The following is a 24,028-nucleotide window of genomic DNA, read 5'->3' on the forward strand; positions in this document are numbered from 1 at the left end:
CGGCCCGGGGGGAAATGTGGGGGTGGGGAAGGGACTCGAGGGGTGTGGGGGGGGGGGGGGGGCGAGTGATTGTCCCCCTGCGCTTCCCGTAGAGCAGGCGGCCGGGGTGTGTGTATGTGTGTATGAGAGGGTGTCTCGCGCGCGCGCGGGGGGAGGGAGGGAGGGAGGGAGGGAGGAGGCGGGGGGCGGGGCGGGGAGCTCCCAGTGCGGGAGGAGGGAGGGACGGAGGAAGGAGGAGGGAGCGAGCGAGCGGCGCGCCGGTGCGCGCCGAGCGGGGCGGGCCCTGGTGCCGCCGCCTGGCCGCCAGGGGAGGAGCTGGGCACGCCAGTGTGCTGGCCGGGCCGGGCCGGCCTCGCGCCAGGTGCTGTCGGCGGGGGCTCGGCCGGCCCGTGCTCGAGCTCGGGGCCCGAGGGGCGGGGCCTCGGCGGCCGAGGCCCTCGGCGCGGGAGGCCCTCCCTGGGCGGGATGGGGGCTGGGTGGGCCGGGCGCGGTCTTGGAAGGAGGCTGGACGGAAGCCTGGGCCCTTCGCCGGGGGCCGCGCGCTGCCGCCCCTTCCAGCCTCGACGCCCAGGGGGCGGGGCCGGCCAGGGGACGTGGCTGGGGGGGCTCCTGCGGCCTGCGGAGGGGGAGCCCCGGCCACCGCTCCTGGGCTCGGGCGCGCAGAGGACGTTCTGGCCGGGGCAGCGCTGTCCTCGCCTGCTCCCTTCGGCCGGGGTCCGCGTGGGGTGACGGACGGCAGGGTGGCGCTGCCCCGGGAACTTTGAGGTTGCAGAAGCTCCGGCCGCGTCGAGAGTAGATGCGGAGCCGTCCCCGCGGGGTGGGGGCGGGATGGAGCCCTCCGGAGCCTCAGTTTACCGACGGAAGCCGACGCCCCCGCCACCCGAACGTCCAGGTATCTGGACTCAGACCTGTCCCTCCCTGGTGTCCGCTAGTGGGTCTGCCCCAACCGTGCCCGGGTTCTTCTCCCCGTGGAGTTGGAGCCGGCGTGGTCTTCTTTGTTTTTACACTTCCCCACAGGGAGACTTTGAGTGGCTCAGCGCTGCCCGGCACCGTGGCTTGCTGCCCCCGCCACGGTGCCCTCAGTTTGTCTCCTGACGTCCCTGCTGTGTTTGGGGAAAATTAAGGTAGACATTTGAGGAGGTGCACTTAACTTCCCACCTATAAATGGAGCATCTCTGTACAAGCTAGCTTTTTGTTGCCCTTTTAGCTGATTTGAAGAAAACTATCCGACTTCTGGTGCCATCTTTTAATTGAGTGTGCTATGATTTAGGTCAGCTACAGTGAGAGGGTATTTAGTTAATAGAGTTAGCTAACTGTTCTCCAGAACTTACTCGTTTTTACCTGATTCTCTTTGTTGGTGATGAGTCTGTAAGGGATAAAAAAAGTGGGATATAGTGCCCTCCTGTTTTGGAGACTTATGTGGAGGCCATTTCCTGTCAATTGAGAAGCAGAGCAATTTAAAGTATTTTGCATTAAAATAGAATTCTTCTGACTTGAATTCTCTTTTCCTATTTAAAGGGTTGATTTCACTTTTCTATGTTCAAGGAAACTGCTTAGCTTTGTCTACCATTTTCTGAAATAGGTACCTCCATTGTGTCAAGTAGAAATAAATATTTGGCAAATACATTCCCCCTAATGCTCAGTACTGCCTTTCCCTTGGTTAAAAACAAATGAACTACAACTCACTATGGAAAGACTTAAATTAAAATTTAGATGTCTGTTTTGGCCAGCAGGGGCTGTGTTCTGCAATCCTTAATAAAAGTCTGTTAGAAGGAGAGAGGGGATGCCTTGTGAAATAAACATAAACAGTCTTCTGAGCTAAGTGCATGACATTAATGCAAGACCTGTTAAGGAAAAGTGAAGGAATGTTTCTTAATAACAAAAACCTTCAAAGAAGGTAGAAGACACTTTTGTATTAATAAAAGCTGACTTGTTAGAATTTGAGGTTTATGAAGTATTTTTCTCATAAGTTTTGTGAGATAAGTGGTACAGGTATTATTATTTTTCAAAATGAATGGAGGCTCTGAGAAGTTGGACGCCCACACACACAGCTTATTAAGTATCTGGTGGAATTAGGTCTCCTTCAAGTTCAGAACTCTGTCCACAAAGCTACAGCTCCCTTGTTGAAGGCAAATTTAGCCAATATTTACACCTCTTTAATCTGTAAGATACACATTATACTTGAGGGATGATTGGACAAAGTATAAGAAATGGTTTCTTCCTCAGGAGCACTTGTTGGTGAAATTATATATTAATTCAGGTAGAAAATGACATTAATTGTTCAGGTTATGCTATATTGACTAAGAAAAAAACCTTTAACAAAACAGTAGATCTTATTGGACATAGTCAAATGTACAGTTTTGTGGCATTTTTTTCTTAATGTTTAGAAAGCTTTTAGAGATTATCTCTTTTACGTGCATTATAAATACCCTGTGGTAGCCAGGATAAGTTATCTTAAAACCCTTTTCACTGGGATAGGGAGAAAAAAAGAATGAGAACTCCACCAGCAGGGTGAATGGTGGTAGTTGGAGTCAACCAGGTAAAGAAAAAGTTGTCCTTTAAGAATTTTGGGAAATTTTTTTTTATTTTTTAAAGAAAATGAGTTAATTTAGTATTTGTGTCCATAGGGAATATAGGAGAGTTTTTAAAAATTGATAACATCCGACCCCACCTAAAGAAGGTCATAAAACTGTCAAACAAAATCCTTGTCCTATCTGGTAATGATTTATGTTAGGAATTTCCCATTCCAGAAGTGAAAGATGATGACAGGGATTTTTAAAAGAAATCTTTGACATCACCTGTGTTTCTCATTGTATCTCTCAGCCTATTTTGCCTCCAAGGAGTTATCCTTATGAGAAAGGATAAAAAAAAGGAAAAAATAATTCTGCAAAACACAGCAGCACATCAAAAATCTAATTAATATATGCAGTGTTCCCATATCCTGTTTCAGTAAAGAGGGTGAGAGATAGAAGGCTTCTCATAATTTCCCTTTGTGGCCAAGATTGGTCATTACTATTTCACAGTATTCAATTTTAGTTGTTTTATATTTATTGACTTATTCATTATATGTATTGTTTTCCGGGTTATCTTATTTCAGTATGTATCAATTCATGTGAGTCTTTCCGTGTTTATCCTTTTTATTGTATCATCAGTAATCCGTTACATTCATGTATCATTACTTGTCTATCCATTTCCCAGTTGATGGACATCATCTTTGTTGTGGGTTCTTTGCTATTACAATAATAGGTGCTATAAATGATTAGGGGAATTTTTAAAATATCATTGATCAATTAGGGAGATGACTTTTGATTAAGCAGGGAAGACACGATGACAGGTAGAACTTAATAACCATCTTTGCGGAATTAAATCAGTTCACTGCAGTTTTTAGTTAAAGTGAAAGATTGACTGTCATAGATTTATTTTACTTAGTAAGTTGAAGTAATGTAGTTGGATAATTTGATCAAGAAATCCCTTCCATTCAGTACTTGTGGAATTTTTAAGACTTGGAATGATGAACAGTATGTTGAAATTGGCATACATGGTTGAGTCTGGTTTCCAAGGCTCATGAATCCCATTCTGTTTAGTTTGCAGACCTGGTTCCCTCTCTTGCTTTGGAAAGCATTTAAAACTCTCACAAATGAAAGTAGGAATTTGGCTTAAGTTTTAATGTGAGTCTGCCAAACTGAATATTCATTATTGGTCAGCACTCTTGGGAGATGTACCTATTTTCCCACTTGACTACATGGTTTTGGTGTAAGGAAATAGGTAATGGAAGAAATATCTCTTATAATTAAGTCTTGCTTATAATATCTATCAACTAACAGACATTTAGTAAGTACTTACTATGTGCCTAACAGAAACCCAGGCTCTTTGAATCCAGACACCAAGGGAAACAGCTTCCATTCCCCTGGGGAGGCCACTTCCATATGGAAGTGCCTACAGTGTAATTTAAGGGGGAAGGCACTGGTACCTGGGATGGGCAGGGAAGCTGCATGTTAGGAGGAGGCTCTTGAGCTGAAGTTTAAAGTAAAGTAGGAATTCTAAGGAAAGACAAGGAAGTTTATTCCAGGTGTGGAGGGGACAGCCAATGATACTAACAAAGACTTGGATTCATGGAAATTCTAACCTGACTTTAGGGAGTTCATTTCATGATACACCTCAATTCAGGTGTTGTTTGAGGTGATTTGCTTAAAGAATGTAATTATACCAGAACTGAAAGGATGCTGGAGGCACTGAGTAGTAATGTCCAGCTAGTTTGCATATTTCCAAGTATTTAATAATTCTATAAAACTATAATTCATTTTCTGGTACAATCCTCCCCTCTTCCCCATTAAGTGTTCCTGGTTTTTTTAATTATTGAGATTTATAATTTTATCTGGACTCTAATTAAATGGGAAACTTTTTTCTAAACTTTTCTCATTGGTTTTTCTTCAGTGAGTAAAGTATTCTTTTTGCTAGATAACACTTACAGTTTTTCTTTTCCTTTGTACTCTTGCTCTGCCTGATACTGGCCTTCTTGAAGATCTGCAGTCTAAAAGTCTTTTCTTCACTGTCTTTTAGGTTTACTGCATAGAGACCACAGATGTCTGGAAGCAGGTAGCTCCTGGTAGCCAAAACACTTTTTCTGCTATTTCCCTCTAACTTTGCTTTTGTTCTCACTTCCTTTTTTCCTTCACCTAGTTGTTTTAGGACTGATGTCACAGGCAGCATTTGACATAACTTAGCTTTCTTTATTCATAACATTGATGACTAAAGAACTTAGGACAACTACCTGGCACTGTTAGGCCTGGAGTCAGTAAGACCTGAGTTCAGATGTGGCAGTGTGACTGGAGAAGTCACTTACCTTTGTTCACATCAGTTTCTTCTTCTATAAAATAGCTATTATAATAGCACCTACTTTGCAAGGTTGTTGTGAGGATAAAACAAGATGATATTTCTAAAAAGAGCTTAGCATAATGCCTGACACAGAGTAAACATTTATATCATTATTATTATTATTTCTGGTTGCCTGTTAGATACAGATCTAATTTTGTGCTCTAGGTGATAATCTGGCTACTTCCTCATTATCAGCACTTTGAGAGGCTCAAGGCTTATTGCCTGGAGTAGGAGCATTGTTACTACTCTCTAAGTTCTTTTGCTTTGAATTTCTTTTTTCTTGTTTTGTTGTCCTATACCACTGTTTTAATAAAAGAATGTTAATTTAGATAAAACCAATAACTGGAAGAGGAGTTTTCTTTTATTAGGAACTCTGTCCCCAAAGTTAAAATTTGTAGATACCATCTGAAAGTTTTTATACTAAAAGTTGGTACTGAATTTTATGATTTTATTTAGATTTCATCATTTATCTTCTCAAGCCATCAAGTTTCTACTTGTCTTTTAAGGATTATGAAGAATTGCTTAAAGATGGGAATGTAGTAATTTTTCTCTTTTCAGTTAACTTGATAGTAATTTATTTGAGACTTTTTGTGTGATGGAGGTCAACATGTGTATGTTAACTAGAATGTAAGTTTAATAAGGAGAGGACTAATATTGAATGCTTTTGATTATGCCTTATCTCTACCAACCTCCTCTTCCTCTCACAGCACCTGCCTCATGTCTGTCTTTCTTCTGGGTGCTAGGCAGGCTTTAGGCATTGGTCAGATATAGAATTAAATACGTATTGGGGTAGGAGAGAGAAAATTGTAAAACCACAGAGTAGCAGAACTGGGAGCTTCTGTAGAGACTTTGTAGTCCAACTCTTGTTGTAAAAGAGAAGTAGACCCAGAAATGGGGAGGAGGGAGTGTTTAGTGTTCTTCAATGGACTATGGTAATTTTTGGTTCTGTGGATCTCTAAAATATGTCATTGTCCTCCTGAAACCTTTAGGGGCTCCCCTTATAGGACAAACCCAGATTCCTTAGACTGGCATTCAAGGCTTTTCATGCTTTGGGTATTGTCTCTTTTCCAGTCTTTTTTCCACACTGAACAACTTTTGTACCTAAACTGGATTAGTTGCTGGATTTTGTCGTATTTTATTTTGCTTTTGCTCACCTTTTCTCCCTGTATCTGTGAACACCCTCTTTCACCTCCCCTAATGTCTTCCTCCCGAACTCCTACTGTCTTCCAAGATCTATTTCATCCATCCATTAACAACTTTCCCTGACTTCTCATTCACCCCTTCCTGGAGCTCTTAGCTCTCTTTTGTTGTATAGCTCTTTGCTTGTGCTTTCTCTCCTGGGCCAGACTATATATGAACTCTTGAAGGCCAGAGACAGTGGTGTTATTTATTTCCCTTAGCATCTAGTAGGTACTAAATAAGTGCTTTTGAAGGAATGCATCCAAACTATAAAAATTTGTATTATAATTCTCTATGGTGCTGAAATATTAGTATTTGCATATTTAAAACAATATAATTGCCACCAGTTCTCTTGTGCATGAAATAATTCAATTTATGAGATTAGCTTTGATAATTTTATCCAGTTTGAAGTTATGATCATTAATTGTTACTGTTCCTAAGTTTCATTGAACTAGTGTACAAGTTTTCCAGCAATTCACTCTTTAGATACTGTGATAGGATATTCAGAATATTAAACTTTAACTTTTTGGGGCCCCTATTTAAGTTCCCATTATGATAAACCAAAATAAGAGGTGACCAGGATCTTTAATTAAAGGGCTAGTTTGTCATTAGCAATAGGCAGGAATTATTCTTATTTGCTCTTGTTCAAGATTCCTAGTTATCCTACTTTTGATACAGAAAAAAACTCATTTATTTACTATTTATATATATACCACTAGCTCTCTACTTGCCACTTTAGTATAAGAGAAAAAAGCACCCAGAATTGTGTGAGCATCTATTGTTTGCCTCCATTAACTTTGAAGTATAACTATAAGAATCAGCTTCCTCTGTCACTGTCCACTTTCATATCAGTCACAGAATTTACTGGAGGAAACTGAGGCCCAAAGAAATTAAAAAATTTGTGGCAGAGCCATAACTAAAGTTCAGATTTTAAACTTCCAGTCCAGCATTCTTTGCCCATACTAAGCTAGCTTTCTTAGATTGATTTCTTTGGGCCTCAGTTTCCTCCTGTAAATTTTATGATTTGATGTGAAACTAGACCATGACATCTAGTCTTTTTTTTTTTTTAATAAGAATTACACATGGGATGATGCAGTGGTGGTGCAGTGAATAGAGCACTGGCCCTGGAGTCAGGAGTACCGGAGTTCAAATTCGGCCTCAGACACTTAACACCTACTAGTTGTGTGACCTTGGGCAAGTCACTTAGCCCCAATTGTCCTGCCCCCCCCAAGCAACAACAACAAGAAGAAAGAATTACACATATATTTAAAGTATACCCTAGTAATGAAGGCATTTGGTGGCATACACACTATGGAAATATGCAGCCCAGGGTAATGAAAGAAATGGGTGAATCTTTCTGAGAAGTATTTATACGTTTTTAAAGAGTGATTATAGTTAAATATAGGTAAATTCATAGATTGGGTTCGAATTACTTGTGTTCCTGAAATGTGAATTAACACCTTTCCAATAGAAATATTGTATATTTCTTACTTCTGTAAAGAGAAGCAGCATAATGTATTATGGATGTAGCAAACTCACTGCCCAGATTTAAATGTAATTGGGAAACGTTTAACAAAATAGATAGAAATATAACAGATAATGCTTACATGTGGTTTTCTAAATCAGTATGTGGCCCTCAGTTATCTATTTCTTTTTGAGTTTGACTCTACTGGTGTTGTGGACAGAATACTGGGTTTGGAGTTAGGAAAACCTAGATTCAGGTCCTGAGTTTGGTATTAGTGGCTATGTGAACTGTGGGTGGGGGGAGGGAGGGGACAGGGAGCAGAGTCACTTAGCTTCCCAGTGTTCCAGCTGCTTTCCAAGATTTTAAGTATGATGTGCGTCTGGGAAGAGGCTTCCATATCACTGGACTGAAAAAGTCATAGATCCAAGCCCCTAAACCCTTGAAATTGCAGTCATAGAGGTTCAGTGACTAGCCTAAGTCATCGCTAGTTAAATAATAGAGCTTGGGCATGATATTTCAGATCTGACCTAGGTCTAAGAATTCCATGGCTTTTTGGGAACATGGACATTATTAGCATAGGGAGGCCTCATGTGGCTGTGAGAAAAGCACTCAATTTGGAGTCAAAGGACCTGAGTTCAAATATTTGCGGTGCTACTTGGCCACCTTCAAGGCCTGTCATTACAAGTGTGATGGGCTTTGTTGGTTGCATCTATAAAATGTGTTGGTTGGAATAAATCTGTCCTTAGCTCAGTCTTAGACTATGTGAAGACCAGATGCACTGCTATATATAGTGTCAAGACCTAACAGCTTGATAGAACTGCCTCTTGTGGTTTTTCTTTCCCTTGATCTTAATGGAGTGAATATATGTGAACACAGTTAGATTAACTCTCACCAAAGCTTTTGATATAGTATCTCATACTCTACTGAGGAAGATGGGGAGATAGAATTAAATGATAATTAAGACATAGATTTAGAATTGATTGGGTGACTAGACTAGGGAGTTGTTAATGGTTCTGGGCTAATATGACTGGAGGTTTCCAGTGGAATGCCCCAGGGATACATGCTATTTGACATTTGTATCAATGACTTGGAAAGCGATAGATGGCATGCCTATCATATTTGTTAAAGATGCAAGGCTGGGAGGGATAGCTAATGATTGTCAAGATTCAAAAGGATCTTGACAGCTTAGAAGAAGGGTTCATAACCTGGGGCCTATGAACTTAGTTTTTAAAAAAATATATATTATTATAAATAAAATTCAGTAGGGATACATATGAAGTATTATACTTGGGTGCCAAAAAATCAATTTCATAAGTATAAGATGAGGGGAGGCCTGTTTACACGACAGTTATTTTGTGAAGGATCTGAATTTTTGTGGATGACAAATCAGTAGTATGTTGTGTCTGTCAAAAAAGCTGATGCTGTCTTGGGTTCTTAAGAGGAGAACAATTTGGAGGGTATAGGGCGTTGGGTGCATATCCAGTAAGGATCATTTGGAGGATCCTGACCTGGAGGGTAAGCCTAGAGGAGAGAAGCTTGGAAGCTGGGGGTGGATAACTGGCTTAAGTTAGAACTGTTTTTGTTGGGTCCTAGAAGACAGACCTGGGAACAGTGAATGGGAGGTGTGATGAGGCAGATTTGGATTTTATTCCAAGAAAAACTTTGTGAAAATTAGAATTGTCCAGAAGTAGACTAGCTTGCTTCAGGTGGTGATTTCGTCCCTTACCTTGGAAGTTTTCATGAAGAGGCTGGATACTTTGTCACATAAGTTAGATAGTTGGGGATTCCTTTGTGAATGGGTTAGACTGGATGATTGTTGAGGACTTTGCATTCTCTAATTATTTCTTCCATTTGATCTTTTTGAGCGTAAATGTGTGGTTGTGATGTAGTATAACATAATAATGATAAGGTTTGTAGAATGCTTTTCTGATTTATTGTAATAACCTGCTGGTTTGGCTCTGCCTGCTTTAGGTATCTCCCCACTGCAGTCCTTTCTCCATTCAGCTACTCAAGTGATTTTCCTGAAACTTAGGTCCAATCATGTCAACTTCTCCCTTATCTTACTCAGTGAACTCCAGTGGCTTTTCTGTTGCCTCCTGGAGCAAATAAAAAATGCTCTGTTTGGCATTCAAAGCCCTTTATCACTTAGACCTCTTCTACCTTTCCAGTCTTTTTACACCTTACTCCCAGCCAGGTTCTCTTTTGATCCAGTGACACTGGCCTTGTGGCTGTTTCATGAACAAGATACTTCATCTCTCCACTTTAGCAATTTTCTCTGGCATGCCTTCCCTCTTCCACTCCTTAAAACTGACCTCCCTGGCTTCCTTTTACGTCCCAATTAAAATCCTTCCTTCTATAGGAAATCTTCCCCAAACGTTCTTAATTCTGGTGCCTTCCCACTTCTAATATTTATCTTGGATATAGCTTGCTTTATATATATATTTGTTTTCATATTGTCTCTCCCATTATAATGTCAGATCCTTGAGGGCAGGGACTGTGTTTTGCCTCCTCTTCTATCTCCAGTGCTTGGCACAATGCCTGGAACCATAATAGGTGCTTAATAAATGTTTATTGAATTGAATTTTCATGCTATCTCCTTTGATTCTCATTACAACATTGTGAGATAACTGCAATTATCCCCATTTTATTGGATGAGGAAACTGAGGCTGAGGTGTTAAGTGAGACTGTCCTGGAGCCATGATGCTAGTGTCTAAGGAGGATTTGAATTCAGGTGTTTCTCACTCCGGTACAGTGCTCTACTTACTCACTCTGCCAGCTAGATGCATGCATATAGACATATATGCAATTTATGGTGAGTGAGTGGAAAAAAAGCTAAATCATAAATGTTCCCTTAAGCCAAAATTATCTCCATTCCGCTGAAGCCACATATTACTATTCCTTTTAACTTGTAACTGATTTTAGGTTCTGGAAATACCAAAGTTTTAGTTTTAGGAAACAGTATTAGTGTCTTTCCCACAAGTTTTGGTGGCTCTTTAGTTTAAGAAATTATTTTGTAATTCTCTGAAAGTAATCAGGGTCATCATATTTGTTTATTTGTATTAAAAATGATTCCCCTGAGGACTGGGATGCAAATAGAAGTATTAACTTTTCATTAAAGTGTTGCCAAATAGAAATTTTGAAGGTTTGTAGGTACATCCATTTAAAAAAAAGACCAAAAAAAGACTATTAATGCCTTTTTTTTTGTGGAGGGCAGTTGGGGTTAAGTGACTTGCCCAAGGTCACATGGCTAGTAAGTGATAAGTGTCTGAGGTCAAGTTTGAGCTCAGGTCCTCCGCCCTGCCTTTTTTTTTTTTTTAAAGCAGCAATTGTTTCTCTATATAACCTGTCTCTTATAAACCTTCTCTTCTCTTTTTTTTTGGGGGGGGGGCAAGGCAATTGGGGTTAAGTAACTTGCCCAAGGTTACACAGCTAGTAAGTGTGTCAAGTATCTGAGGCTGGATTTGAATTCAGGTCCTCCTGACTTCAGGGCCAGTGCTCTATTCACTGTGCCACCTAGTAAACCTTTTCTTCTAACAAAGAAAAAGTTAAGCAAAAGCTACTGCATTCAGAGAGCAGAATGTAGCATTCCTCTCCTATAGTTTTCCTCTCATGACAGTTTTCTTCATTAATTTATTTCCTGATCTCCTCCTCAGGCCAAGATTGGTTATTGTAATTAATCTAATATTAACCTTCATTATATTATTTGCATTTACATTACTGTAGTCATTATATATCTTTTCCTTCCAGGTTCTTCTTATTCCCTGTGCATATTTTCATGTAAATCTTTACATGCTTCTCTGAATACTTCATATTCACTGTTTCTTACAGGCCAGTAACATTGCATTAAATTCATGTACCACAATTTTTTTTTTTTAGTTATTTCTGAATTGGACATCTACTTTATTTCCATTTCTTTGATCAAAAAAATTGATGTTGCTACCATGCAGATGTTGTGGCATGCTGGATAGACTACTAATCTCTAGTTAGGAAGAACTGAATTCAAATCCAGGCTGAGGCTGTGTGACCCTGGGTGAGTCATTTACCATCTGTCTGTTTCAGTTTGCTCTTCTGTAAAGTGTGGATAATAATAGAACTTGCCTCCCAAGGTTGTTGTGAGGATCAAATGAAATAATATTTGTGCAGTGCTTTGCAAACCTAAAGCAATATATGGACGCTTTTAATTTAGTCATGAATATTTGGGCATATGGGATAAATACATTTGAGCCTCCTTGGAGTATATTCCCAGCAGTGGAATCACTGAGTCAAATAATGTGAATGGTCAGTCTTTACTTAACAATTTAATTTTGGGCATGTTGCCGAATGATTTTTCAGAATGATTTATTTATTCACAGCTCTACCCTTAGTTTACTGGTGTGTTTATCCTTCTGTAAACATTTCAGTATTGCCCATTTCAGTCCTTTGTCACTTTAGCCATTTTGCGTAGACAGAGTTCAAAGATCAAAATTAATTTAATTTGTATTTTTCATTAGTGATTTGCAGTAGTGTTTGATATGATGGTTTACGGTTCTTTTGATAACTTCATTACCTTTAACCAATTTCTTGGGGAATAACTATGTCTGAAATCCTTGTTTTAATTCTGTATGTGCTAAAATTTTTCAGTTTTGTATAGTCAAAGGTTATTTATCTTTCATGATCACTTATTTCTTAATTTATTAAGATTCTCTTCTCTCCCCATCTTCATAGTAGTGAAAGGTACCTCTTCCTATTTCTCTTTCTCTCTTTTTTAAATGGTGTGATCATGTATATTTGTCATCTAGCTGTCTGGAACTTAATTGGGATATGATGTAAGATACAGGCCTAAACCAAATTTCTTTTTTTTTTTTTTAAACCAAACCGCTCTCTAGTTTTCCAAGCAGTTGTTGTTGAATAGGGAGACCCTCCCCAAGCAGTTTGTTCAATAAACCCAATTAAAAAAACCACCAGGCTACTGAATTTATTTCTGAAGTTTAGAAATGCATGGCATCACATATTTTATATTCTTACTCTTTGATATTTATCATTACACACATTCTATTTGGATTCCCTACCATCCATGTAAACAATATGCATTCTTGATTGGAATTATAGGACATTTAATGTCCTGCATTTATCTCATATAAATAAAAAAGGGCACCAAGAAGTACTATGAGAGATAAGACTACTTTCTCTATGAAAGTTGTACTTTTCAAAAAGTTGACTTGATTAAAGATTTGACAAATTTGGATAGATACATGCTATAGATGAAACTGAAGAACTGCATTATAATTTTAGTCTAGTAGCTACAAGGATAGTGTAAATGAGATTCAATCCAAATACTCAGTAGTTTAGTAACTGTAATAGATACTGGTTATTTAAATAGCCCAAAGGAAAGAATCTCTCTTCAAAGTTTTTAATCCTGTCCCCAGAAGAATTCCCATCTGCAGCATTTCTCAATTGAGCATTAAGTGCTTACTTACTCTGTGCCAGGCACTGTACCTCTGTCCTAGGTATTCAAAGACAGAAATTAAATAATCCTTTTTCCCTTGAGGATCTTACTATTCACACTTGAATTTAGCAACCAGTGTAATAAGTTATTGAACAAAGACTAAGATAATCCGGGTTAACTACAATGGTTGGTGAAGATTTCAGAACAGTCCTACGAGATTTTTTTTGTCCACTGTGTCTTACTCTAAAGGTGTTCCAAGATTGAAGTGTAGTGGGAGCTGTGAACAGTATCACTATATGCTAATTAGTCAGAAACATCTTTATTTCTTATGATTTGCAGAAAATCCATTTCAAGGGTGCTTTCAAACTTTATTTAAAGCTCTTTGTAGCTGGACTCTAATCTGTTCCATTTTACATATTGTTCCCCTTCTCATTCTCTTATATGCCTAGCCTTTCTCACCTTCTTGCTGTAACTTAAATTCAGTATTCCATTTGCTATCTCCACTCCTACTTGGAATGTCCTCCCTTCTCTGCTTTGCTGCTTACTTCTGTTCAAGTACTTCTATTATTGGCAGGCTTTTGGATCTCTTCCACCAGCTATTTGTTCCTCCCCTTCTCCATCTTACACTAACTTGTATTCATGTTGCATGTATTTGTCTGCATACCTGTCTCTTCTATAGAATGCGTTTCCTTGGGGCAGTTACTATTTCTATTTGTTTTTGTATCCTTGATACCTGGGATGTAGTATATATTTTAAAAAATACTCTTTAATGGATTGGAATGACTCAATTGTGGGAAATATTTCAGACTTAGAACCCTGATTGACTGTCAGTGAGTCAGCTTTGTACCTCCTAACCTTTAAATAACAGCTGGTGGGTTTGGGAAATTTGTCGATGATTTGAAGGTATACTGAAAATGGAGTTTCGTGTTCTTTTTACTACCTTCTCAAAGATTCTTCCCTCTTGTGTTTCTTTGCATTTCTTTGCATTTCTCTTGAGCAAAGTGTATGTCTATTCACTTTTCTCTGTCATTCACCATATGTCCATAAAGTGACACAACTGTGGTTAGGACACATAATGTCTCTCTCCCTGAAGGAATTCATAGTCTCCAAAGGCATTAAATAATTTATATGGTGAGTGGTGCAAATAAGGAGCTATGCAGGTTTAGAGCAGTGTATAAAATTGAGAAGTTTCATGGACAAAAAGCCTTGAAGATTTTATAAATAGACGGGGTTACAATTAAGTAAGAGGGAATAGAATAGGTAAAGATGGGGGAAAGCACAGGGTTGGTTTTTTTTTTTTTTTTTGAGGAGGGGAAGGAGAGATAGAAGATGATCTCTAACGTTTCTTCCAGGTCTAAATCTGTAAGTTTATTAATTTGGATTGCTTAGCATTTGAAGTAGGTGGGTGCCAGATCGTGAAAGTTTTTAATTACAAGGCTAAGATGTTTGAAATTTAGGGTTTTGAGCACGAAGGTGAGAATTTGGTACTATAGGAAGATTAACCGGGCAAATTGAGTAGTGGAGACTAGACACTCCCACCCTAGTTCTAGTCTCCATCTCTTTTCCTTTGGACTGTATCTCAATAGCCTAGGTCTTAATTAGTCTCTCTTCCTCCAGGCTTTCCCCGCTCTAATCTATCCTTCTCCCAGCTACCAAAGTGATTTTTCTAAAATGTATCACCAACCACAGCACTTCCCTACTCAACAAACTCTAGGGGCTCTCTGTTGTCTCTAGGACAGTGCAGTGGATACAGTATTAGACTTGGAAGCAGGAGAGCCTGAGTTAGAATCCTGCCTCAGACACCTATTAGCTGTGTGATCTGGAATGTCACTTAACCTCCCTAGGCCTTAGTTTCCCCAGCTGTAAAATGGTGATAACCACAGTACCTACCTCACAGAGTTGTGGGGAATCGAGTGAAATTACATGTATAATATAAGGGCTATAAATGTTAGCTGTTGTGGTGCTGAGTTCTGTTTAGCTTTCCCAACTCTTCACAGCCTGGCTCCAACCTACATTCCTCCCCTTCTGAGCTGTAGCAGCGAGCCAAACTGGCCTTCCATCCCCACACTGGCTGTTTCCCCTACTAGAATGTCCTCCTACCTCACTTCTCAGCCCCTCAGAATCCCTTGTTTGAAAGCAACACTTTCTTCTTGAAGCCTTTCCTGGACCCCTTCCCTTTCCCCAGTAAAATTTTCAGAGGTCTTTGAAGTAATTCCAGCTGGAGGCAGTTGGGATTTGTGCATTATGGCAGTTGGAAGGGACAGATGCTGCTCCTTCATGTATGTATATTCTCTTACCGTGTCCTATAGATTTTCAGGGTTTTGGAAAGCAATAATGAATCCTTGATAGAAATTTTCTTGTGTTTATAGTTAACCATATTTTAGCTTGCATGGATTCAGCATATACTTGATTTTCTTTTGTCTAAAAGATTCTTTAATGTCTGTTTTCATTCTTCACTTGTAGAATTGATGAGCCTAGAATGTTCTCTGTGTTTACTTGGCCAGTGGTAGGGACTTTTTTGTTATTTATCTTTTCTGTTCTCTCCTGTCATATTGGAAGCCTTTTTTGTGGCTTCTAACCAGTAGGATTTAGTTGTCCCACAGCCTAATACAGTGCTTTTTGTATATGGTAGGTACTAAATAAATGTTCATGAGCCTCCTACTTTAACTATCCAAAACCAGAAAATGCTGATGAGGACTAAAGAAATTAGTCCTTTTGTAGAAACCCTTAATAGATTTTACATTTGAGCAAGGTGGAAAATACTGATACAAAGAGAAAGCTATTTGGGGTTTATTTTTGTTTGAACTTAAACAGACTATATCAAACCCAATCAGAATATTTATTATTTATAACTGTCATTTCTGATGAGCATACATTATTGTCTCATCTGATTCTCAAAACAACTCTGTAATTTGAATACTGCAAATTTTTATTATTCCAGTTTTGTAGATGAAAGATCTTACGTGGATGATAATGTGAGCATTAAATTAGTCAGGATAAAATGACATTTGAAGTTTGTTAAATTAGTCTGTTTTGGCCACTAATTTCTGTTAAGTCAAAATTACATGAGATTTCAGCCTCAGCCATTGTTACTTAGCCTTTTGCTATACCCATTATATGACATGATCCACCAGGTATCCCAGACTGTGCCAGGTGCAGCACTTGGACAGAAGATGGAATAAGGCACATCTACTTGCAAGTGTGGTGTTAGATACAAAATGCCTTCCATGGATCCCATAGATGGGGAAGGGCTCTTCATAGAAAGGATAAAGCTAGGTCTTTTCTGTGATAAACCATTTGTCATAGATATTCAAAATTATCCTTTTCCTTAAAATTACTCCATGACAATTACTTCAATTGGATCCAGTCTCCCTATGTTTTAAATTTTATTTCTTTGACTATTTTTTAGCATGTTTGTCATATGAAGAATTGACTGGTTTGGGGCAGGTGAAGAGGCTTGGTTATTGTTACTGAGGACTCTGAGTTAAAATGAAAGAGAGGACAAGCCAAATTCCTTGAATTTGTTGGTTTGAAATTTTTCAAAAACAGATTCTTAGAGATTTTGCTTTAAGTAACTGATTAAAACTTATATTTATATGACACAACTGTTGTTAAGAAACTCCTAGTGATTGGAAAAAATAATTTTACAGATATTGGAGGTAGTTGGAGCAGGAGCTCAAGCAGGTTCCTGCTTTTACTCTGCCATCTTGACCTCTCCTGGAAAAAATAATTTAAAAAGTGGATTAAAGCTTTTTTTTCTAGAATAATTTAATATCTCAGAAGATAATTGGGAAGCAATACAGGGGATATAAAAATGGAAAAATCAGCTTAAATTTTCCCCTAACCGCAGCCGCATATCCCTGCCTCCTGGCTCTTTTTTTTTTTTTTTCCCAATGAGTGGGGAAGAGCTATGTAAGTGTTCAAGGAACTGAACTTTTTCTTTCAGTTACTACCTTGATTAAAATTACCACAGCATATTTGAAGTATTTACTTGTCAATTTTAGTAATAGGTAATCTCAAAGAGGGGCAGCAGCTAGGTGGTGTAATGAAGAGAGTGGTCTGGAATCAGGAAGACCTGAGTTCAAATAATGGTCTCAGACATTAGCTGTGTGACCTTGGGCAAGTTACTTAACCCTGTTTGCCTCTGTTTCCTCGTCTGTAAAATGATCTGGAGAAAGAAATGGCAAACAGTTCTGGTATTTTTGCCAAGAAAATCCCAAAGGGTTCATGAAGAGTCATACACAACTGAAATGACTGAACACCAATAAAGCTAAATAAAAAAATTTATAACCATAGGGAAAAATACATGATATTTTTTTCCTGTCTACCTCATCTTTATTAAGTTTATTTTTATTAAGTTAAATTTATTAAATTTATTTTTCATTTTTGACACTTGTTTTTAAATTTATTTTTTGTCAGTTCTAAATTCTCTCCAACCCCTCTACCGTCCATTGAGAAGGTAAGAAATATGAAGTCCATTATACATATAAATTTCTGCAAAACATAATTCCTTTATCCATGTCCCTTATATTCTCCCCCCCCCAAAAAAAGTAAGAAAAATAAATTTAAAAAAACAATATGCTTCATTTAATCTGCACTCTGAGTCCATCAAGTTCTCAATCTGGAGATGGATAGAATTTTACATCATGAGTACTTTGGAATTGTGTTGGATCATTGTATTGATTAGAGTTGCTAAGTCTTTAACAGTTGATTACTGTGTAGATTATTCTCCTGGTTCTGCTAATTTCATTTTGTATCAGTTCATAAGACTTGCCAGGCTTTGAAACCTTCCTTCTTATCAGTTCTTATAGCACAATAGTATTTCATCACAATTATGTATCACAGTTTTTTCAGCCATTCCCCAATTCGTAGGATTCTCTTGGATCTCTAGTTCTTTGTCACCACAAAAAGCTGCTATAGATATTGTTGGGGGGCAGGTATAGTAGATATCAAATGTGGCGTCAAGACAGTTAAAAGCTTTCTGACTCTGGGCAAGATACTTAACCCTATTTGTCTTAGTTCTATATCTGTAAAATGAGCTGGAGAAGGAAATTGGCAGCATCTTTGCCAAGAAAACTCCAAATGGGATCACCATAGTCAGAAAGAAGATGTAAATGTTGTCATACATATGGATTCTTTACTTTTGTCTTTGTTCTCCTTGGGGTATAGACCCAGTAGAAGTATTTTTGGGTCAAAGTGTATGCACAGTTTTATAACCTTTTGGGCCTAATTCCAAATTATTCTTCACCAATTATATATATTAGATATATATCCCTGTTTTCTCATATGCCCTGTAGCATTTGTCATTTACTTTTCTGTCATGTTAGCCAATCTAATCGGATGGATGTAAGGTGGTATCTCAAAGTTGTTTTAATTTGCATTTCTCTAATTATTTCTGATTTTGAGCATTTTTTCATGACTATTGATAGCTTTGATTTCTTCCTCTGAAAGCTGCCCATATCTTATCCTTTGACCTTTGATCAATTGGACAACAATTTCTCTCTATACATTTGGGTTGGTGATCTATATAGTTGAGAAATGAGACCTTATCAGAGAAACTTGCTGCCAGATTTCCCTCCCAGTTTCCTGCTTTTCTTCTCATTTTGGCTGCATTTGTTTTGTTTGTGTGAAAATTTTTTAATGTTATGTGATCAAAATTAACCATTTTACCTCCTGTGAATTTATGTCTTGTTTGTTCTTGCTTCCCCTGTTTATATATGAGACAGGTAATTTCTTCCATACTACCCTAACTTGACCCTTTTTATTATGCCTGAATCATGTACCTATTTTGACCTTATCTTGGTACGTAGTGTGAGATGTTAACAAATCTATGCTTAATTTCTGCCAGATTGCTTTCCAATTTTTCCAGCAGTTTTTGTCACATGAATTCTTAGCACAATAACTGGGATCTTTAGGTTTATCAAACACAAGGTTTTATTTATTATTCAATGATTATTATTTAACTTTCAATTTTGTTAATTTCTTGATTCTCAGAATTTCTCTTTTGGTGTTTAATTAGGGATAAAAATTTTGTTTTTTTAGTTGCATCCCCAGTTTAATCTGGTCTTTATAAATATACAGATTTTCCCTTAAGTACTGCCTTGACAGCATCCCACAAGTTTTGGTGTGTTGTCTCATTGTTACTATCTTTAATGAAACTATGCTTCTATGGCTTGTTCTTTTACTCATTCATTCTCTAGGATTACATTATTTAGTTTCTAATTTTTAATCTATGCTTCAAAGTCCCTATAGATAGAATATAACTTTTATCATGCTATGGTCCCAGAAGGGTGTATTTAATATTTTTGCTTTTCTACATTTGTTTGTGAGGTTTTATGCATTAATATGTGGTCAGTTTTTGAGTAGGTGCCATGTGTAGCTGAGAAAAAAAGTTTACTCTTATTTCTATTCAGTATTCTCTAGAAGTTTTTCATATCTAACTTTTTTTCCTTTTGGAGGTCATTTGGGGTTGAGTGACTTGCCCAGAGTCACTGTGCTAGTGTGTCAAGTGTCTGAGGCCGGATTTGAACTCAGGTCCTCCTGACTCCAGGGCCACCTATATCTAACTTTTCTTAAAAAAAAAAATTCATCTTCTTCCCTTCTTGTATATTTTATTAGATTTATCCATGTCTGAGAGGGATAAATTGAGTTCCATCCAATAGTTTGACCCTTTCCTCTTATACTCATTTTACTTTGTTTCAGGAATTTAGATACTATGCCATTTGATGCATATATATTCAGTATTGATATTCATTGTCTATGGTACCTTTTAGCAAAATGTAGTTTTCCTTGATTATCTCTTTTAATTAGCTCTATTTTTGCTTTTGCTTAGTCTGAGATCATGAATGCTATACCTGCCTTTTTTACTTCAGCTGAAGCATAATATATTCTGCTCCATCCTCTTATTTTAACTGTGTGTGTCTTTCTGTTGTTATCTCTTGTAAGAACATATTGTTAGATTCTAGTTTTTAAAACATTTTGCTATCCTCTTCTGTTTTATGGGTAAATCTGTCCCATTCACAGTTATGGTTGCTAATTGTGTATTTCCCTCCATCTTATCTCATCTATTTATCCTTTCCTATTTTTTTAACCATTACCTCATCCAAAGTCTGCTTTGCATCTGACCACTGTCTTGTTTAATCTACCTTTCCTCTTATCCTCCTCTTCCCCCACCCCCTTTCTCTTAGCCCCTTCCTTTCCTACTACTTTCTTGGGTAAAATGAATTTCTATACCCAGCAGTGTTTCTGCAAAGATATATTCTTCCCTCTTTGAGCCAGTTCAGATTAGAGTGAGATTCCAATGTTGCCGCTTTTCTCCTCTGTTTTCCCTTCTTTTATGTGAGAAACTTTTCCCACTTTTTTCCTCTCCTGTCTTCTCCCAGGGAATTCTCTTTCTCACCCTTCTGTGCTTTTTTTTTAGATCGTTCTAACATTTTAGACTCACACTAGTGCCCTCTAAGTAGATTCCTAACTGCCCTAATGATGGTAAAGTTCTTAGAGGTTACATTTAACATCTTCCCATTAAGGAAGAAAAGCAGTTTAACTTTATCATATAACACTTACGATTTCTCATTCATGTTTACTTTTTAATGTTTGTCTTTCATTTTGTGTTTGAATGTCAGATTTTTATTCATCTCTGGGCTTTTCATAAGGAATGCTTGAAAATCCTCTATTTCATTAAATATACATTTTCTCTGTGGAGGATTTTTACTCAGTTTACAGGATAGATTTCATTCTTGGTTGGCAGCTACTTTGCCTTCTAGAACATTACATTCTAAGCCCTCTGTTCCTTTATGGTGGAAGCTGCTAAATCTTGTGTGATCCTGACTATGGTTCCACAGTATTTGGATTCTTTATTTCTATCTGGTTGTAGTATTTTCTCTGCCTGGGAGTTTTCATTTTGGGATATCAGGAGGTAATTAGTGGATTCTACTTTTCCTATTGGTTTTGAGATATCTGGGTAGTTTTTCATAATTTATTGAAATCTGATGTCTAAGAAAATTTTCATTTTCTTCAGTGAACTTTTGTATTTCTATTTCCATCTGTTCAATTCTGTTTTTTAAGGAATTATTATCTTCACTAGTTTTCATGACTCCTTTACCAAACTATGAATTCTCTTTTCGTTTTATTTTTAATGTAGTTATTTTGCCCCTTTAAGCAAATGTCTTTAACTCTTAAAGGAATTCTTTTTAAGCTTGTGTCCAATCTGCATTTTTTTTTCCCCTTGAGGTTTTTGCAAGTCATTGTCTTACACATTTTGTATCTTGAGCTTCCCTGTCACCATAGTTGCTTTTTTATGGTCAGGTTCTTTTTTTGTCATTTACCTATTTTTATATACTATTTCTTGACTTTGGTCTTTATGTTAGAGTTGGGTTCTGCTTACCTCTGGGGGTTGGAAGGGTATCTGTCCTGGCGTTCTTTATTTTATGCCCTTCTGCTACTTGGAGAACTCAACCTGTAAGTTTTTTGTTTTTCCAAGGTTGTGTGATTTGGGGAGAGTTTTGGTGATTGCCCTCCTCCTGGTCTGTCCTCTGGTCCTTTACCAGGTAGTACTCCTTTTGGGTTGCAGCTATTCTTCTCCACTTTGGAACTGAGTATTGACGGTTCTGCCAAATGACTTCTAATCTTGTACCCAGTCGTTTCTAACAAGGGATTTTCTCCCTTTAATATTCTTTGGATACTGTGTGTTCCTGGTGTTGTCATAGCTGTTGCCTTCACATCTAAGGCCCACAGCTGCTGGTGCTTCCGCCAGGCCATACCTTCCTTCTGACTATCCCCTAGCCCAGGATCCCACCCCAAGGTCTGCAGACTTCTTTTTATATTCTCCTAAGCTACTCTGGGCTGGAAAAATGACTCACTGTGACATTTAGTTGTTTATCTTGCTTCAGATTTGATTAGATGTGCTTTTTAAAGTTGTTTGGAGTGGGAGATGTGTGATGGGAGGGCTTGGCAAAAATGCTCATCTCACTTCACCAGTCTGCTCTGCCAATAAATGTCTTATTTCCACATAGAGCACTACTATTCTAGTCACCCAGGTTTGCAGCCTGGTAGTCCTCCTGGATTCATTCACTCTTGATCATCCACCCCCATCCATTAAATGACTAAATATTGTCTGTTCTACTTCTATCTGTCCCCTTTTTTGTACTTGAATTAGGGCCACTCACTGTAATAATGAGGAATGAGGGCTTCTTGGGTTTAAGGAATTTTAAAATGAGGAAGAGATTTTGCCTTCTTTCCTATTTCAATTTTTTTATTTGGGTGGCAAGTGTCTCTCCACATGACTGATTATGTGATGACTCACTTGTTCATAGTAGGAAGGACAAAACCTTCTTGCACAAGACTTACTGAACAAAGACAATTTATTAAGGGACATTCTTTTTAGCTGGCTGGAGAGAGGAGTGAGACACTTTGGCTGCCAGATCTCTGCTGAATGGGGCAGTGGTGTGACAATTCCGCAGATTCCTGTGTTATGGCAGCTTAAAAAGATAGCTTTCCAGCTTTTCTTTTTTGAATAGGAAAAATCTTATCCCTGAGGATATAAATGAACCCTTCTTTGGGGAGGAGGGGTGTTCAGAATGATGTTGGGTGGGAATAAGGTGTTGATACCTTCACTTCTAGATCTACACTGAGATCTTTCATTGCAATAACAGGGTGAGGAGAATGAGAGTATAAGAGTGGCATTTTCCTGATTTATTCAAGATTGGCTAACAAAGGACATATAGACAATCTTGTCTATGATGTCATCTGTGATTAGTTGGACACTTTATCTGTGGGATTATTGTTGAGTAAATAAGGGTAGACCTCAAAGAATCTTAGGGATGAAAGCAGAGAGCATGGGATAGTTGATAGCTGTCAATATCAGTACTACCGTGTTTCCCCGATAATAAGACACTGTCTTACTATTTTTTTGGGAAGAAAAACACCAGAGGGCTTATTTTCAGGGGAGGGCTTATGTTGTCCTGCCTCAGCTCTCCTCCGCGGCACTGCTCTCAATGGCGCCAGCAAGCAAATCACTGGGGAAGAACAGGATGATGCGCTCACTGCTGCAGCTCTGATTGGATGCAGCTCGGAGTGCGGCGTGCGTTTCAGGGGGGGGACGGTGCATACAGAGGGTACCATAATGTAGCGTGTAGCGCAGGGGATCACCTTCACTACAGTAGCAATCTCAATAGGGCTTATTATCGGGGAAACACGGTAGGGTACTTTCCAATTTTCTAGCAAGTGTCAGAAGAGGTGGCCTTGGGTTATCTTTTCAAGTGAGGAATCCAAGCCTAATAGAAGTACTTAAACGATTTTTTTCCTTAAAATGTATAATACTAGGTAAGATTCTATGAGGAGGGAGAACGAACATCCATATGCAAAGATAGGAGTGTTCATGGGTTTTTTTTTTCGTTGTTTTTCCTTTTTTTTTTTTTTTTTGGAGGGGGGAAGGCAGGACAAATGGGGTTAAGTGACTTGCCTGAGGTCACACAGCTAGTAAGTGTTAAATGTCTGAGGTGGGATTTGAGCTCAGATCCTCCCATTCCAGGGCCGGTGCTCTGTTCACTTTGCCACCTACCGTGTTTCCCCATAATAAGACCTATCCCGAAAATAAGCCCTCCCCTTACTGTGTAAGATTCCTCAAAAATAAGCCCTCCCCCGAAAATAAGCCTTATTGAGATTGCTACTGTAGTGAAGGTGATCCCCTGCGCTACACGCTACATTACGGTACCCCCTGTTTCCACTTCCCCCCCCCCCCCCCCTGAAACTCACGCTGCGCTCCGAGCTGTATCCAGTCAGAGCTGCAGCAGTGAGCGTGTCATCCTGTTCTTTATTGAATTCATTATTGAATAAAGGTACATTTTTTTTTGTTCACATTTACCTGTTTATTAAAATTGCTGTCAATGTTCATTAAAATAAGCCCTCCCCTGAAAATAAGCCCTCTGGTGTTTCTCTGTCCAAAAAAATTAATAAGACAGTGTCTTATTATCGGGGAAACGCGGTAGCTGCCCCCTATGGTTTTTTTTTTTTCTTGAAAATGTAGAATACTAGGTAAGATGGGGAGGGAGAATGAAAATCCATATGCAAAGATTCAAGAGGAGGAA

At 38.6% G+C, this 24,028-nt stretch overlaps 1 protein-coding gene across 2 annotated transcripts in view; it reads left to right on the forward strand.

Annotated features, from left to right (window-relative positions):
* Positions 1-24,028, forward strand: part of SIN3A (SIN3 transcription regulator family member A) — a 77,354-nt gene that overhangs the window by 3,754 nt on the left and 49,572 nt on the right. Inside the window, exon 1 of one of the 2 annotated variants that reach the window (XM_069071122.1) lies at positions 673-892. The exons of the other annotated variant lie outside the window; for it this stretch is intronic. The gene's annotated coding sequence lies outside the window, so the exon portion shown is untranslated. Of the gene's footprint in view, positions 1-672; positions 893-24,028 lie in introns of those variants that run through there. 2 annotated transcript variants of the gene reach the window in all.

This window comes from Petaurus breviceps, unplaced genomic scaffold (genome assembly GCF_028583685.1).
Source record: "Petaurus breviceps papuanus isolate PSGF00001 unplaced genomic scaffold, PetGlider_PUasm1.0 90825, whole genome shotgun sequence".
Taxonomy (NCBI): Eukaryota; Metazoa; Chordata; class Mammalia; order Diprotodontia; family Petauridae; genus Petaurus; species Petaurus breviceps.